The sequence below is a fragment of the Plectrocnemia conspersa genome, unplaced genomic scaffold, assembly GCF_051122295.1.
Source record: "Plectrocnemia conspersa isolate PC_06_02 unplaced genomic scaffold, ASM5112229v1 ptg000010l, whole genome shotgun sequence".
NCBI lineage: Eukaryota > Metazoa > Arthropoda > Insecta > Trichoptera > Polycentropodidae > Plectrocnemia > Plectrocnemia conspersa.
The window spans coordinates 4,181,166-4,199,790 of NW_028277174.1; the positions used below are offsets into that span (position 1 = coordinate 4,181,166).

The 18,625-nt window shown below is 29.4% G+C and overlaps 1 long non-coding RNA gene across 1 annotated transcript; it reads right to left on the bottom strand.

Annotated features, from left to right (window-relative positions):
• Positions 1-10,420: 10,420 nt before the first annotated feature.
• Positions 10,421-14,500, bottom strand: LOC148230370 (uncharacterized). Its single transcript, XR_015811080.1, has 2 exons — positions 14,201-14,500; positions 10,421-14,118 (listed from the first exon to the last, which is right to left on the bottom strand). It is a non-coding gene; the product is annotated as an uncharacterized LOC148230370 (long non-coding RNA).
• Positions 14,501-18,625: the final 4,125 nt, after the last annotated feature.

Sequence of the window (18,625 nt, forward strand, 5' to 3'; positions counted from 1 at the left end):
GAGTGATTTTTGTGCAATATTTATTAAGGTTGTTTGGTTCTTCGACTGGACAGGTACTATATTGTGATGCGCATATCAACAGTTAAATATTCCTTTACGCATTGTAAATAAAACCGATATATTTCAAGGATTTTTATAACTTAACCTAACCCTTGTTTTTACTAATAAACATAATAATATATAAATCATATTCAATTACACACTAGATTAAGAAGTATACTAATCACGCACACATAAAGTACCCTTGATTGAATGTGAAGTTTTTTCATGAATGGCATATTTAATTTTTATATATGTATATGTATATAATAATTATATATAATATAATTTTTATGTGCGTATACATGTATACATTTTTTTCAAAATATTATTAATAACAATTATTCTACAGTGCTGTTTTTTTCATACTTACTGTAAAATATTTCTATTGAAGATAACGTAATTTTTTATAATGTTACTTCAGATTCACATTATACATGTATTCGTATTTAAAATTGTGTATGTATATATGGATTATATATGTGTAATTTGAATACATGTATAATACATATTATATATATGAATATATTTATTGTTATTCATTGATAATATTTTACTATTTAAAATAAACTTTTTTCACGATTCGTGTATATAAATATATATATATATATATACAAAAAACATGTTTTCGAATTGTCGAAGATGTAATATATACATGATATTACTTACATACTGAAAATTTATAAAAATGATATGTTGAGGTGCTACTATGTTCAAATAAAGTGTTTGTATTACATATTGTTTTATTTTACCCGAAAAATCCTATACTCCAAAATAATATCATATTGCAATTACACCAATGTTGTCATTATCATAAATAACATAATTTATTATATTAAATAATAATTGCAATTAAAAGGTTGTTGTCGTTGAGTCATTAACCGTCTCGCTTTTATTATTTCAATATACCATAAAATAACAACACGAGTTCGTTGCTTTATGGTATCTCTTTTTCATGACCTTTTTAATATATTTTAATTGATTATGCATACTATTACATATCAGTCAAAATGTTATTAATTTCGTGAAAACTATATTTGTATTATTATTTATAATATTTATTAAAGTCTATAAATACAATGCGATATTCTATATCAACTTGCATTTATAAAATACTAAATTAGATTCACATTCAATTAATAGAAATATTATAATGACTATGATATCTAGAAGGCCATAAATAACAACGTTTTCTTGCGTGCAAGTTTGCATTTGAATGGGAAAATCATAATATCTATAAATAACATATTTCCTCTATGCTTTATGGTTACTGTTTATTTTCATTAAATTAATAAATGTAAAATATATAAAAAAAATAACAATGTGTATTATTAGAGTAGGTTAAAAGTACAGTGATAATTTGCAATATACAATATATACATTTGTATTTTGTATGCACGCATACATACATATGTATGTATTTGTTCTGAATTCCAAGAAAACATACATATAACACCTCTGGGGAAATTTCACATTAAAGCAATGTTTTAAAAGTCAATTATACTGACTAAATTGATCTGTTTGATTTGCATGAATTGTTAGAGGCAAAACCGAGAAGTCAGATTATTAACTATAGCAATTATAAGCAATATGAAATCACGAATTTTTATATTAATATTGATACATACAATATATAGAGGCTTGGCTAATAAGTCGATCGATGGCTCATCGCTGAATTGAGGCTGAAGAAGTGTGACTTAGCAGCTAAATAGATGTCGAAAAAGCTGAAAATAAATTACCGCATACATAGAGAAATGTATATGCAGCTATCAGGCGGTGGAGTTGAAATGAGTCTTCGTTGGCATGTCGAGTTGTATTGTTGTCAGCTGCGATTTCAGTCAAGCAGCTTGGAGTTGTCGAGATGTCTTCTTGTGAAGCTCTCTGAACGATATACTCATGTCTCTCATGTCGATGCAGTCTCCAAGATCGTCTCTGTTACCAAGTGTCACATCTTCAATAACGCTGGTTTGAAACAGGTCTTGGGAATTGCAGAAAATGTTATTTGTGAGTCAATTGCATCGATTTTTGGACGTAAAAGTCACATAACGATCGTTAACCAAAGGGTAGAATAACAATATTATTTTGTGTACGGTAGCATGTATGGTCTAGCGTGCGTTCTTTCACAACCATATAATTTCCTTGAGGAATGGGACTTATTTTTCGTCATTGTTGAATATAAATGTTGGTGTTTAATATGTGGCGTTTCCGTCGCAATACTTATGAAAGAGAATTTAGAGCGCCATTTCAATATGTTACATGTTAAATTTTTATCTGAGTTTCTTATTATTTTTAAAATAAGGAAAAAATAGTTACGAGAACTAAATCTGAAATTATTACGCAACAAAAGATGTTTTAATACCCAATAGAGCAATCTGAAGCTGCAACAATGGCTTTTTTACATGCGAGTTAACAAAGTTTTCTGAAAGCAATTCATTCAAAGAAATCTTAACTGAATTTGTGAATTAAATATTGTACTTAAAGACATAAACAAAAATAAAATAAAAGGAACTTTCAAGATGAATCTCAAAAAACGTCTCATGTCAGTGATATTGTACAACTGCTAGTTTTTATTAGATTGATCTTTGCAGATTTTTCTTTTAAAGAAGAATCGTTGAAGGTGATTTTATCGAGATAACGATATTTTTTACTGGATTTAAGAAATACGTAACCAAACTACAGTTGTCATTATCAAAACTTACGCAAATGCTTATGTTATGTAAAATACTCAAATTAAAAAAGATGCTGTGAATATTTTAATTCGTGTTTTTAATCTACGTACTAATGTGAATAAGAATTTGTGTATCTTAATAAGAATAAAACATAAAATTGTGTGAGTAACGAATAGTCAGAATTATCGTTGACCAATTATTTTCTTATTTTGCCATTCTTTTTAAATTTAAGAAGTGTTCTGAAGTCTTTGTTAAAACTGTCAATAACCCTAGCTTCCAGGTTTATTAATAAACGACATAAATAAATTGTAATTGTTGGTATATTTGATCATTTGGTACAAAATTTATATGATTATGCTCTCCAATAACGGATTTTCTCAAAATTATATTATAATGTTAATTAATATTTGGTGAATGAATCATGACGGATGAAAATAATACACAGATTGAGCCACTGTAGTTAAAGTTTAGGTTCGGCAGATACGAGAGATCGGCAGACGAGGCGCCACCGATCGTCGTCTTCTCGTCGAGGTCAACTAAAGAATTTGTTGCTCTCAGCCGCCGTCACCTCTGTGATACCAGAGTGTCGCTTGGCTTTTTGCCATATGATAATAAATTTCCTAGCCTCAAAAATATGTCTTAATCAAATAGGATGCCATTCTTTCACCTTCTTGACTAAAAATATATACGAAGCGCTTGTTGCTGATCAAAACTATGAGCAATTGATGGCCTCCTACGAAGATATGTTTAGAATATTAAGGGTTTAATCAACAATGCTTATTATTTTTTTAGTTTACAATTTAAAAAAAATATAGTAAAAAATCTGCTCAAGAATAAATCCCTTAAGACTTATAAAATAAGAAACAATTTTGCGTTACAGTTTCACAATGTTTAAAGTATGTCAATCATCCACTTTCATATTATGACGGGGAATTCTACATGCAATACATTTTCTTCTAACACCTTTGTGATTCAGAAACAGGTATTCTTTGTTAGATTTTGACAAATTAGATGTATCTCGCTAAGTTTATTATGTTTCTTAAAATACGTAGCCGGTTGAGAGTTGATGTTAATTTAACAGTAATATTCTCAAACGCTTAAGAAACTATGGAGTCGATTATCTCAAAATATGTTCCGGTAGTATTCTTAACCCATAATTGTATGTATATTATATATGTAATGTATATAAAAATATCACATTTTTTGGCTATTCGCCAAAATTAATATGATATGAACACAATAATTTTGATTAATCCTACAATAAATTAAAATATAAAGATTTTAATCGATAACTATATTTAAACCAATGTCAAGTTCAATCGCAAAGAGATTTTGGCTACCATATGATCTTGATTCCGTTCACCTTCAAGTCTTTCTATAGCAATCATCACTTACATACAAATTCGTCATCACTCGCGCTTTTAATTATTTTTTATTATTATTATAGTATTATTATCTATTATCGACTTCATACCATTTTTAATTATAATAATAATAAATAATATATATGATATATACAACTCAATATCATTACAGTAAACACTTGATTGCTTATCGAAGAAAAATACATATTAAATAAAGTCATGTGATTTGAAAAATGCAAGATATTTGAGGTAAACAGTCGACTTTGTTGACACAACAGCAAATATTCGATTATTTTTTATTTTAAAGCAGAATCAATACAGTGAAAATAATAATAATATTATTGTTTATATTGCTAATCGATTGTTGATAACGTGTGTTGTTTTCTTTAATTGAGTATTTAATCTATGTCCCTTGTTTTTCTTAATTTGGCAACAATCATAATAAGAATTTTGTCAAATGCCTGACCTTCATCAATTTGTGGCCAAGTTTTTCTTATGAATGATCCACCTATGGTTGTTAACCTTGCACGCACTAGAATTGCGTATTTCGACGGCGTAACGTTGTACGCTCGTTTATAATTATTTATTTATTTTATATGAACACGTGCCTAGTTGTACTAATTATAAACCGAGTATCAAATATGACTAGCATAATTTTAGTTAAGTAATAAAATTAACGTTCGCGTGCCGCTTGTTTGTTTTGCCTGAGTTGAACTTACTCATTGGTTTTATTTTGCGAGACATTGTTTCGATTTTATCGCAAATCAAACCCCACATTTGTTACATGTACGTTTTCGTTTCGTTAGGAATCGAATTTCCTTTATTTAAGTGGCGTGAGTGGGCATTGATTTTACTTGCATTCGTTATTCAACCGAATTATTAATAATTTATCGCCAGGGTCACCAATTTCAAGCTCAGAATGACGTGCTAGGTTAAAGTTGTCTCTTTAGCAATTGAAGTTCATGTTGAAACAGTACTTCTAGTTTGCTAATTAAAAGTAAATAATCTACAATTTTAATAGTAAAATTATGATAATGTCTTTCGGGTGGTCTTTTATTAACAAGAACTTTGTGGTCGTTTTATATTAATAACAATAAAATAAAAAATAAAGAGAGAAAGTTATTCTTCTGGACTATTTACATAATGTTATTTTAAATAATAAATAATTTAAAAAAAATATAAATTCCAATGTTTTAAGCGATGGCTACGGAGAGCTGGTATAATTTGTGTTCAAAATTTAATACTGATTTTTTCATATAAAATGCGTTATAATACCAACTATCTCAAAAACGATTAGAACATGAAGAAACAATAAGTTAAGATGTTTTCTGTACTTTCTTATAGAATCTAAATATGCAAATATTTATTTTATAAATGATATTAGAAGGAAAATTAAATAGGACATATATTTATTTTACTTAAAAATAACTATTTTAAGTTGTGACGTACGCCCTTTATAAAAATGTCGTTGTGCTGTTTTAAATTTGAATCATTATTACAACGGTTTTACCAATCATTAAAAAGATTTTTATTGATATAAATATTATATTATTATGAGCTAAAGTAGCACATTATTAGTTATTTTTATACCTAATAAGTACGACCTGGCTCGATTTTAATTAATCATCACAATATTCACATCATCACACTTTGAGCAATATCGCCGTACATGTACGGTAGTCGATCCTTCACTGTTTTGAGGTACCCCAGATAGTTATATATTCACTTATAAATAAAATACTATATTTTCATGATATTTTTTAACTTCATTTAATGTAAATATTTTTTTAGAAAGCAATAGAAATAAATTAAAGAATATTAAATAAATAAACAAAAATACGTTATAATAATTTTATAAAAAATATTGAGAGCCTCTGAATAATATATAAAATAAATTAACGAAATTTAATTATAAAAAAGTAAATTATAAAAAACATACTAATACAAAAAAGTAGTAAAATAATGCAAAGCAATAAAACGTTGGGAATTCTTGATTTTTTTGTGCATTATAAAATAATTATAAATTAGTAACAACAGAAATAATTGTGGAAAATATGTAAAATTAACTCACTCTCAGGTATATACTAACAAATTATAAAATATGTCTAAACTAGCTCCATACTCAAAAGGTTATTAATCTGTAATATAAGGAGAATATATGAAAACCCAATTTGTGAGGATCGATCGGAATTATAATTATATAATAATCAATAAGACACGATAATAATTTAAAAAAACTAAGGTTATAGGATTTGAGCCCAGGTATTTAAGGTAATAGTTACCAACATATACCAATCGTCGAGTGTATATTAAACGTTTGATTTAATTTTCTATAATATAGAAAAGGTTATTTTTTATTAAAATTAATCGCTTTTCACTATTTACTATTTTATTATTTAACAGATAGATGAACAAAATGAAAACGGCTGCTTTTGTAGTCTGTGTCAATTTAGCGTAAGCTCCGCTGGATGCAAACTCAATGCAGAACACTCGGAGATAAGTGGTAAGTTTCAGATAAAAGTTAATGTTCAATTGGAAGTTTCAAACGAAAGTGATAATTATAAAATTATAGGTCAAATTGCAAACGTCTTAAAACTACGTTAATGACAGTTAATATATGGGAATATGTTTCATTATTAACAATCATAACTCTGAGAATCGTCCACTGACACCATCCCTCCATCAGTTTCTCCACTACCGCTCAGAGAAAACATCTCGCCATTTATCGTCTGTAGCAAGATATGTGAATATAATGTAATAAAACTCTAATTAGATTCCACCAAGCGTCTCACTGGCTGCGAAGTACCCTCCCTAGGGTTCTTAAACCTCAAAAGGCTATCAAAAAATACATTGTTTAATACTTATTTATGACTGGCGTGCTAATTCGTCTTTTGCGAAACACACGAATATACACGTCCGCGGGGAACACGGTGCAACTATCGTATGTATCATATATGGGAAATGTGTTTAAATATTATGTTTATATGCCATTGCGACACAGGTCCAAATTATATGATTTTTATTAAAAAAATAATTACTACGAATCGAAAAAAATATATTTTCACATTTTTTCACCACAAATTCAAAAATATTACAGGATGGATCAAATATCACTATAGTACTATTTAATCAAAAGACAAAAATTTTTGAGGTATATTTTCCTTTACTTTTATTTTGTATTTTAAAAATGTATGATTATGAAATATATAATACTAATATTTACCACGAAACAATGGGTAAAACTTATTGTATTCCATTATAAAAAAGCGCTCCATTATTATAATCTGAGTATTTTTAATCAAAGAAGTTATTTTTTAAAAGACCAGGCATTTCGCAAGCAGTTGAGGACGCCATTGAAAGAGCTCAAATTTATGAAGATGAATAAGCAATCATTTGTATAATATTATTTTTATGTATAGTTAAGAAAATCTCCATATTAAGTCGAGTATTATTTAAAAATTAAATAAAAAAATAATATAATTACAAAAAGTTATTAATTTTTTAAATAGTATATTGACTATCTATATCTGGACGGATAGAAATTTTACTCTTTATCAAACATATGCTTTTTCTATGAAGATGGTATCATAATTTATTTGGCAACATGTTTTTAATTGCATAATCCTGTGCAGCTGCCCACATTAAACCACCTCTGCATTACGTTTAAAATATATTTTTACCTCTCGTTTATATATCACAAGCAAATTTGTAATAAATATTTTGCTTAAGGTTATTGTTTTATATTTGCTATAGGAAACCATAATACAAAACAAACTCGTGGCATTTATTGAATTTTCCTTTCGTGCACTAAATCTAAAAGCCCTAATATCCATATAAATTCCGATAAAATATTTACGTATGATTGTAAGAACGAAAGGGAGCTTATTACATTGTTGGTTAAAAATCAATAGTAATAGAATCTCCATATGAATTTGGGTATATAATAATTGAGTCGTTGAACTTTTAACATGTATCAATCCACTGATTACATCATTAAATTAATTTAACTGTAATATTTTTCATTGTAACTTTTTAAATAATTTATATTTAATTTTTACCTAATACAACTATTGATATATATATATATAATACATATCATAAAACATAGTTGAAAAATTAACGCAAGTGAACAATTTTCGTGGTGTAGTATATATATTAATTATCCTTTTTGCTTACACCCATAAAAACCATATGGAATTTTGAATTACATATTGGAGATAATAAAGTATAGTCTACTACGCTTCTCAATAGATATTTAATATGATAGGCACGTGCAAGCAATGGAAAATGTTGTTCTATATCAATTTTTGTTATGTTTTGTCAAATTGGGTAAGTTATTTGTCATGCATGCTCTTTAAAATATTTATATTTTAATGAAATTCAATAGTTATTTATTGAAATAAGGAAATTGGCGGACAAGAAGACCATAAAGAAGGGTACCAACCGCTTCAGATTGCAAGTCAGTCAGTCATTTGACTTCATAGAACTTCGATTACGACAGTGGTAGTCCAGTCGGTCACACCGCCAGGGCTTCGCCCTTGACTGGTTGCTCTCCCGGAAGCGAGTGAATAATTCGAACGAGTGCATCCCAAGATGCTTTGCGTCTGAAATGAGAAAGTTTAAACATAGAATGCCTTAAAAATCTAATAATATTTTTTATTTATTTATTAAGTAATTCTTATAAATTATACAAATATATAATATTTGAAAAATAATTTTATTTGCTTATTATCCCAGATAATAAACAGCAATAAACGCACGGATGTGAGTTTTAATCGTATAACTGATACGCAGGTTAGATATAAGCATTCGTCATAAAGATAAACAGATTTCTAAGAATTTTGGAAGGCTTGGAACGTATTTATCGTTGAAGCGTATTTTTAATTAGTAGTATAGTAGACCCACCAATAATATGATATATTTTGAACGTGCTATTTGGGTGCGTGTAGTTGGGGGACTAGAAGATACTTGTACAATTTTTGCAATACGTGAAGTAACGGGCAACCAAATAGTACGTCCCCAATTTACCGGGATCCCTGTTTAGAATCCACGGCAAAAGCAATAAAATCGTTCCGTCTCCGTCGCAGTGGAAACGTTAGGGCATCTAACGTTCATATTAAGTATTTTTATAACAATATTACGAAACATAATAAGTGAGCATCGGATGAAGTATATTTAAACCAAATATTGACCAATATAAGAGCGCAAAAAACAATTATCCCTTCTCAGAAGGCAAAAATCCACGTCAAACGCAATAAAATAGTATCGGTTCAATGTGTAATAATAGCTTGTAGGAATACTAAAGATCCCAACACAGTATTTATAATATTTATATAGATATTTAAATTATTTGAAGCAATGTGTACTAGTTACACAAAACAGAAAAGGAAAGGTTAACACTGTAACATTAGGTCCATAATAATGATAATCTTGGAAGCTTTGATTTTTTACCTGCTCAGTAAAGATATTGAGGGCTGGCCATTTCTTTTCTTTTTCCCAACGGTTTTAAGTCCTTTGTTATTTAGCACTATTGATCCCGGTAATATTTTTAGCACAGAACTTCTCTATTGTTATATTTTGTAAGCCATCAATGCTTCGATTCTATGTAGAATACATCCAAGGGGAAAAATCTATTAGTTTTATCATAAACACTTCTAGTATAGCTAATTTCGACACAGGAATTATTGGTGGTTCTGATACAATTGAATTAACTTTACATTATTCAGATTTTATTATTATTTTTGCAAAAAAATATAGTTTAGGCGCATATCAACCTAAACTAGAAGAGATACACTTTCTATTTACATATATTACCTATTATTTTAATATTTATAGTACTATACTGTTTAAAAATATTTTTTCCGGTACTCCTCAATGTATGTAGTAATTAATAATTACGTAATTGTATATTATAATTACCCAGTCTTGACATTGAATATGACATTGCAGTTATTGCGATAACACTAGCTACTTTCACCATAGTTTCGCAATATTTACATATCTGATATACTCATATACTTGAATCTAAACTATTCTTAAATTAGTTGTGAAATCCATATAAATTAATACACCGCTCCTAGCGGAAAAAGTACACGTGACGTGATTAGATTTTATTCGCGAGGATAAATAATAGACGACCGCACAGCGGCGCAAATTACACGTACACGTGTAGAACGTTACGCCATTAGATATTTTTGTTTGGCAAATGCATTGCTAGTACATATAGTAGGACGAGCGTCCAAACAATCCCACACGTTCGTTATTTAGCGCTCTATATATTTACCTGAAAATTGGAACGTATGTGGGGTTCCCAAAAAGCTTATTTGTGCGATAATATTTTCTGTTGTATTTTTATTTTATTTAATGTTGCTGATGATTAATAGCGCATTAGTTTAATTGACTATCATATTGTAAGTTACAACGGTGGATAATATGCTTGTTGGTCGTTTTCCTTATCTTCACACATTAATTAAGGTACGCCGGTAAATGGTCAATGTACAAAGATTTCAAACACAATTTTGCTTATTCAAGTGGTTTATGTACACATTAACCGATCAACTACCATTATAGATCGTACTATTATAGTCCAACCAAAGCGGAAACCGAAGCTGAAGTTTTCTGAGTATGATGCAAATATTATACAAAGTAGTCATAATATCCACAATGCCCATTTCAATCAGTCACTTTTTGGGCATGTAATGGTCTCTAGTGAATAACATGAAGATTTAATTAACCATTATGCGGCAATTTTGTTTATTAATATACCAAGAGAGGTAGAAATGTGCCTCATCAGAAAAGAAGGTTTTATTTAAGAAATCAGCATAAACTTGCTGCTTATTTAACACCCAATCTGAATAGATTATTGGCTGTCCATGGTCTCTGGGCTTCAGTTATTGTATTATCTGAATTTTAATGAAGTCACTTTAATGAAATTTACAAAAATTTAAAATTTTAATTAAATGAAATGGCAATTTATTTATGAAATAACAAAAAAACACTGTGCACGGCCAAGTACATCTCATTTTGTTTTCTAAAAAAATAATAAGTTATGAAAAATATTAGCAACATCAATCTCGAAATTATATAAACAAAACTGCGACTATACGCTTTACGTGGCCAAACAATTCTTGGTGTATTTTAGAAAGCGTTTATAATAAAAGCATTAGAATTATTTTCACTGCGCAGCTAACTAATCCTCGGTATTTTATTGAAGTAAAATTCAAGCTTATGGGTGTTTTATGTTAATGGGCTAAATTTGGAGTTTCATTACTGCTAAATACTATGTACATTACTAATTTTAGATACAATTTGCCCATGGGACTAAAAGTCTGGCTCCTCTTCAATATATTTATTTTTATTTTTCCACTAATAAAATTATGGCGATATTGATTAATCTAAGGAAAAGTTGAGTGGCACTAAAAAGATCATTTTTAAATCTACAGATAAATCTATGAATTATGTACTGTACATTATAGATATTTAACTTAAAAAACCATTTTGCAAATTGCATGGAATCCAGCCTCAAAAATCGGATAGATTTCCCTGTGTGAAATGACATTTTAGTATTCATCTTTGTGGCACTAGTGTGATACGGCACACCGGTTGAGGAGCTATGTAGTAAATATTTTAAAATAGTACAAAAAATTGTTTTTAATCGTACAAAGTTATTTTTGGCCAAAATCAAACGCTCGGACGGTTTCTACATTTCATAATATAAATTTAAATAAAATATGTATGGACGCACTCTATGGTTTTTATGCATTAAAAGTATTGACGTTCGTTGTTTTATCGCTCGTCGTTCGAAAATCGTAACGTGTATGGGTGCCTTAAAAAGCTCATTCCGCTGAAACGTCAAAAGTTTTATGCGAGTCCATTCAGAGCGCGATTTTGCTTGCAATGTCTAAGTGCTACACAATATGCAGTGTTGCCAATCTAATAATATCAAATTGTTTTCATGAAACGCGATTAATGTAAAAGACATTGCATCGTTATTATAAGATTTTATTTCGGTTATATTCGTCGAGTTATTTATAGTCTCGTTTACACATTCTCTTATAATCATGCACAGTGTTGCCACTCTGAAAATTGTAAATTGTATAATCTTGAATAAATTATTTTATTTTGTTCAAAATCATTATCGCGCATGGTCGATTTCGTTTCACTTATCGCCAAAAATATATGTAAATAAATAAACGACACTTTGACAGGTGTGTTGTCATTTGACAGATCGTGACGCAATTATTTATTCACTCGTTTCCTTTTAAGTGTGTTTTTGCGTTTTGCATCGCTGATCCATGAATGAATGATAACTGCGTTTCAAATGCAAATTGCGCTTCGTTTTCGCACTGAGGAAGCGCAATTCGCAATCTTTTTAGAGTGACGCGTTTATTTTTATTTATTTGCCACACTAAGTGACGCACTCAGTTTGTGGTTCCACTTTTGACGATTCATCGGTCGTTGGTCTTAGATTTTGGCCAGCCACAAGGAAAATAATGAAAATTCATGTTCAATTTCCGGAATGTTTGCTCTACTTCGGCTTCATACATATTTTTAGGTCAACCGAGAATTCGGTCTATCTATATTCAGATACAAATTCAACTCGTCATCAATTTTGTTATCAAATCTCTGTTGCAATTGAAGACGTTATTGGCAAAACAACTATTATAACATAATACAACACTAATTTTCTTTCTCTCTATTAAAAATACTAAGTAAATTTAGTATTATTGATTTTTTTTATTTCGGTCGCACGGTCTAAGGAACGTGACAAAAACTTCCCTTTTAACATATTACGATCCGTTCACGCGTTTTTGCGTGATAGCGAAAGTTTGCGATCAGTCCGTAAATGCATTTTCCGGGGCTAAAAATAATGTAACTTTAGCTTGTAAAAATATCGTCCGAACGTAATAAAGTTATAAACTTTTATCTTGAGGTGGTCAGGCCTACCGATAGGAGGGGGGAAGGGAGAACAACTTCCCGGGCCCGTTTTCCTTGTCGGACCCGACTCTAAAAAAATCATATTAAGGATATATATATAAAAAAAAATATGAATAAAATCGATAATAAATAATGAATCTGAACTAAACTACAGTTGTTTGAGATGTATGTTCTGATCTATTATGTATTTCAGGTAAAAGTTCCTTCAGCCCTTTTTATACATACAATAAATAAAAGGAGCGGAAAATTGCCTTCAAAATCACACACTTTCTACGTAAACATTATTATTAAAAAAATACAAACTAAGCCAACTCATCTCACAAAGGAAAATAAGTTGAAGAAGAAGTACAAATAGATATTGAATTTCACATATTGTTCCCTAGTTTGTCTGCATTTCGATATTACACTATGTTTTAAAAATATGATAGTTATCCTAACCGATATTACTATGGATTTCTAATATTAAAAAGCTGATCAAAGTATTTTCAAACCGAATTTTGGTCAATAGGAGAACGCAAAAACAATTATCACTTCTCAGAAGGCAAAAATTCACGTCAAAAGCAATAAAATCGTGTCTGCGACGGCACGATTTTATTGCTTTTGACGTGGATTTTTGACTTCTGAGAAGGGATAATTGTTTTCTGTGCTCTCCTATTGGGGAAAAATTGGTTTAGATGTGCTTTATTCGATTCCCAGTCGTAATATTGTTATAAAAATATCTTAACCGCGATGGCACGATTTTATTGCTTTTGACTTGGACTGGAAGTTCACTATATGGCAACACTGAGCAGCAAAGAAAACACGACTAATTACCAGGTAAATTTTATGAGCAGATATTTTTATTAATATTTTAATGCCTAATTAAAATATTTCACATAAAATATGATTTCAGAAAATATGTTGCAAAGGTGGCTAATTTTTATATTTATTTGTAGCATAGAAAGGGTCAACTCGTATCTATTAATATTTATTCAAGAAATTACATTACGATGTTAAAAAATATATAAATACCATTTTTGTCATGAGGCTCGGAATCATTGTTTTCCCAGGACCCGGGTTCGCTCTCGGCAGCCATGGAGATGGTAATATACACATTTATATTTTTTCACCTTTTGTTTAAACATATGAATATATATATTTAAAATTCTGTGAAAATAGCGAATGTGCTAAAAGAAATTTCATAATACTTACAACACAGCTGCGTCCTTTTTTATATGTTTCCTTATTGTAAATTTTGTGTTGAAAGTGGAACCTGACAGGCGTTAGATCATGTGTTAAATTGCTGTAAACATAACCCGACTAAAATCAAGGTCTGTTAATTAGTGACATATATATTTAATAAATATTAACTATTTTTATTGCTTATAATCAATAAATGACACTATGCATTACCTTGCTCTTTTTTATTCATCGTCATTTTAATCCGTGAGCTTATGGAACTCTAGGAAAACATAACCTGTGATAATTGAGTATAATTATGCTTAAATAATAGTCACTAATTCTGATTTCCAAAATACGATAAAATTTAAAAACACTAGGGCTTATATTATATTAGATTTAAAACTAGGTCTTTCATGTATTAGTCACCGACTTAACCACTGATATATCGTTCTGATTTTAAACTTTATTATTACGTGGAATTTTTTATATTGTGATTTCAAATCTGCAAGCTATGAAATATTGTAGACGAATAGGTATACTTTTCTAATGAAATGTAATTGCTGGAGATAATTAATTTATAGAAGAACATTGACTCGATTTTAGTGTTGTGGCTAATTACAAAAACATTCTAAATTTGTTAAAACTACTTATTGACAGTGAATAAATAATACAAGTATGCTATAGCATAGCTGTGTAGTCACGAGAGCTTATTCCTACAATACAATCATTTGCATTAACATCTTGACGATTTTTAGAAGGCAGTAATTTGAATCACGGATTATGTGTCCGAAATACTCGGAAGCTAATGGTCATTATGCTTCAGTTGTAAGGCAGTTTCGTTTCTTATTCATTCTACGGTAACATCACATCTATAATACCTCCTTTATGTTCAAGTTCTTTATCAACGGAGTTTGTTTTGAATCTGTAGCAACGCAGCTTTTGGAACGGATTCCACGAGAAAGCTGGCAACAGGTAAAAATGATTTTTATCTTCATGAAGCAACGTTATGATATGATATGCATATGATTTTCTTGATCGCTACTTTGTCTATCTTTGCTTATTAACGTCATTTTTATTTATATTGATATTCAGACCATATATTTAACATGCATCGTCTACTATATGGTACAATACTTATTATATAATTCCTCCGCATTTTCTGTGATAATTGAAGTAACGTCAGCAAAACGATATGGCTTATGACTTACAATAACTAGTTTTAACTATATTTGAAACAGTATTAAGGATAATATATTTTTATAAATAAAAAAGTGCAATTGAAGCCCTTGAATCATCTTCAAAATATTTTTTTTATTTTCTGTTTTATAACAGAATATGACATTTTATTTTATATTTTTTGTCCTTGTTTATCGTGATGTGAATTCGCTAGATTCAGACTGGCGACGCCGATAATATCTAAATGCTATTTTTCTGTATCTATAACCAACTGCAAACCCACAGGTAGAAAATGTTGGTTATCTATTGTTTATCTTACGGTAGACTTTACATGCTAATGCAAATATCATAAAAACAGCTCTCAGGTCAAATTTTTTTCTTTGAAAAGCATTAAAAAGTAAACTTGAAACCCTTTTATAAAGACTCAACTAAAATAACATTTTTTGTATGAAACTGTTTTCAATTAGCAGTAATTCTCAATACGTTTTCATTAATTAGTAACCGTTTTCACTACCACTATTGCACAGCTCATATCGCTAAATACAAATCCAACCTTAAGTCCATTGAACCGAGCCAACGAATTAATAATAAATAGTCTCTCAGAATTTAATCACTCAAGTAAAAGGCCGTATTGGCACGATAAAAAGATATAGTGTAGATGAGCAAGGTCGATCCATATATACATAAATTGTTTTAATACTATGCATAACACTGAACCCAATTTGATGACCGTGCCTAGCTTTGAACTAGCGACCCTGAATCGTAACATTACTTGACAATCTTTGCCAATTTTATGCAAATGGATATACATAATGTAATATACAATTCCCTCTATTCAAATACAACAATATGTTTAAATTGAATAGTTTTTTATTGACATATCTTTCAAACGGCATATTTAGATATGATAGATACACGTGTATATCTTAATCAGTTTTTCAGAGGTTTCAGTCAAACATAAAATTACGACTTTTGTGAAATTTAACTTTTTAAGCGGTATCGCCGTACATGTACGGCGGTCGATCTTTCACTATTTTGAGGTACCCCAGATAGATATTATATTATATTTTTATAATATTTTTTTAATTTGATTTATTGTTAATGATTTGCATAGCAAATAATACCAATAAATTAAAGAATACGAAATAAATTAACATAACAAAAAATATTTTATATTAATGCTATAAAAAATATTGAGAGCCTCTGAATTGATATAAAAAAATCCACAAAGGCGATTAATATACAAAAAATATGTAAAATAAATTAACGTAATTTAATAATATAAAATTGTTAAAATAAATTAATAAAACATATCAATACAAAAAGAGTTACAAAAATAATGAAAGCAATAAAACGTAAAGAATTACTAAAAAAAACACTAAATGCAATACAAAACAATAATGAATAAGTACCAACAGAAATAATTATGGAAAAATACTGAAAATTACTCACTTACAGGTGTCTACTAACAAATTAACAAATGTGTATAAATTAATTTACTACTCAAAGGGTTAAACAGAAAACCTATCTCGACAAAGTTTTCTATTGTGTCTCTGAAACATTTGTGTTAGTTATACTACTTCGTATGGTAAGCACTACGGTTTTAAATCAAGAAATCATTGTTCATAATCCGTCTTTTAGTAAAAGGTTTGTGGGTAAAATTAAGTTCAATTCAAAAAAAGAAAAAACCGTTAAAATGTCAAAAGAATTTTGGATAAAGAACTTATTCAAATCCGAAGAACGTGTAACGGTTATTGTGTATATTTATTGTTGAGAATAAAAAAACCTGTAAAAATACATTTTTACCTGTACTAGTTTATCAAGATAAGTTCTCGTTATAAGAATTCTAGTTTTTTGTGTATAAGTTTAAATTAACGTACTCTTATTAAAATGAGATTTTTTTATAAATTAAATCTGGTGTAAAACGTGAAAATATCCCTTTTTGTTTTAGTAAGGTAATTTGATACAATTTAACAATTAAGACTTTGCTGTTAGTTCAGAATAGTTAACAGCGATTCTAAATCAGATTGAAAAACTGCAATAATTACTAAATCTACATAAAAATAACGCAACAATCTTCGACCTTCACCGTTTACAAACAAGTAAGGCCCAATGACGCCGCCTGAACACAATGTGCACTAAACAGTCACTTTTTAAGCATGAAATGCTCTCTCGTGAATCACATGAACTCAACCAAATATGCAGAAATTTTACTTATTAACATACCCAGAGATGTGGAAATATGTCTCATCAGAGAAGAAGATTTTCTTTGAAAAATCAGCATCAACTTCCTGCTGCTCTAATACTCAATCTGAATAAATTCTTGGCTGTCCGTGGTCTCTAACTTCAGTTCTTGATATCTGAACTTTGTATGGGTGTAGGTTCAAGTCAAAGTCACTTATTGTTATTTGCTTGAGGTCTATATTCATCTTGGACGGTAACGCTTTTTTTTTGGATGTTTGGATGTTCCATATTATTAACAACCAGTTTTCGAAAAGTGGCCGGATGACACAAGTGGTTATATTATATATCCTTCAAATGTTTATGTATGTAGATATGATAGACAGACGTGCTTCAAAGTAGAGCACGTATTCTTTATTATGTACTTTGCCGAGGCAGCATTGTCCGTGAGTGCATTCGAGGAGCACAATGCAGGAAGAAGATGAAATGATGACCTCAATTGTAATTATTACATTACATTATTTATCTTTCATATGTGCGGTTGCTATAGTGCAGCTGCAGGTGAACGTTCGACCCTTTCCAGGGTCAAAGTCGTTTGTGTGTTGTGTCTGCAGACGACTGAAGAGGAAATAATGCTATTTGAGGATATTGTACCTGTCTATTATAACGACATAAGCGTGATCATGACAATATCCCGATACATTGTAAATATTATTTGCAAGTCTATCAGGACATTGGTCTAAGATTCATAAAAGTAAGAAGCAACTCAGCGAAGCGAAGGTTATTGTCATATTCATTACGTATACCTATCTAAAAATAATTGTTTATAGCTGGAAATCTGTAATTATGTTCATAGTAATCTTTCCCCAGAACTAGCTCGTGTAAGTATTGATAAAATTGTATAACATTAAATTAATAATAGTCTTTTTGCATTTTATCATCAATGCAATATTTCCGCATACAAACTTCTAGGCATGATATTTTATTGACAGCTATGACTCAATTATAGATTTTTTTCATTTATAGTAATATTTTTCGCGATAACTTCTTCAACAGTACTAGTGACTGGTTAAAAAATGCTTTTAAGATATTTACTGT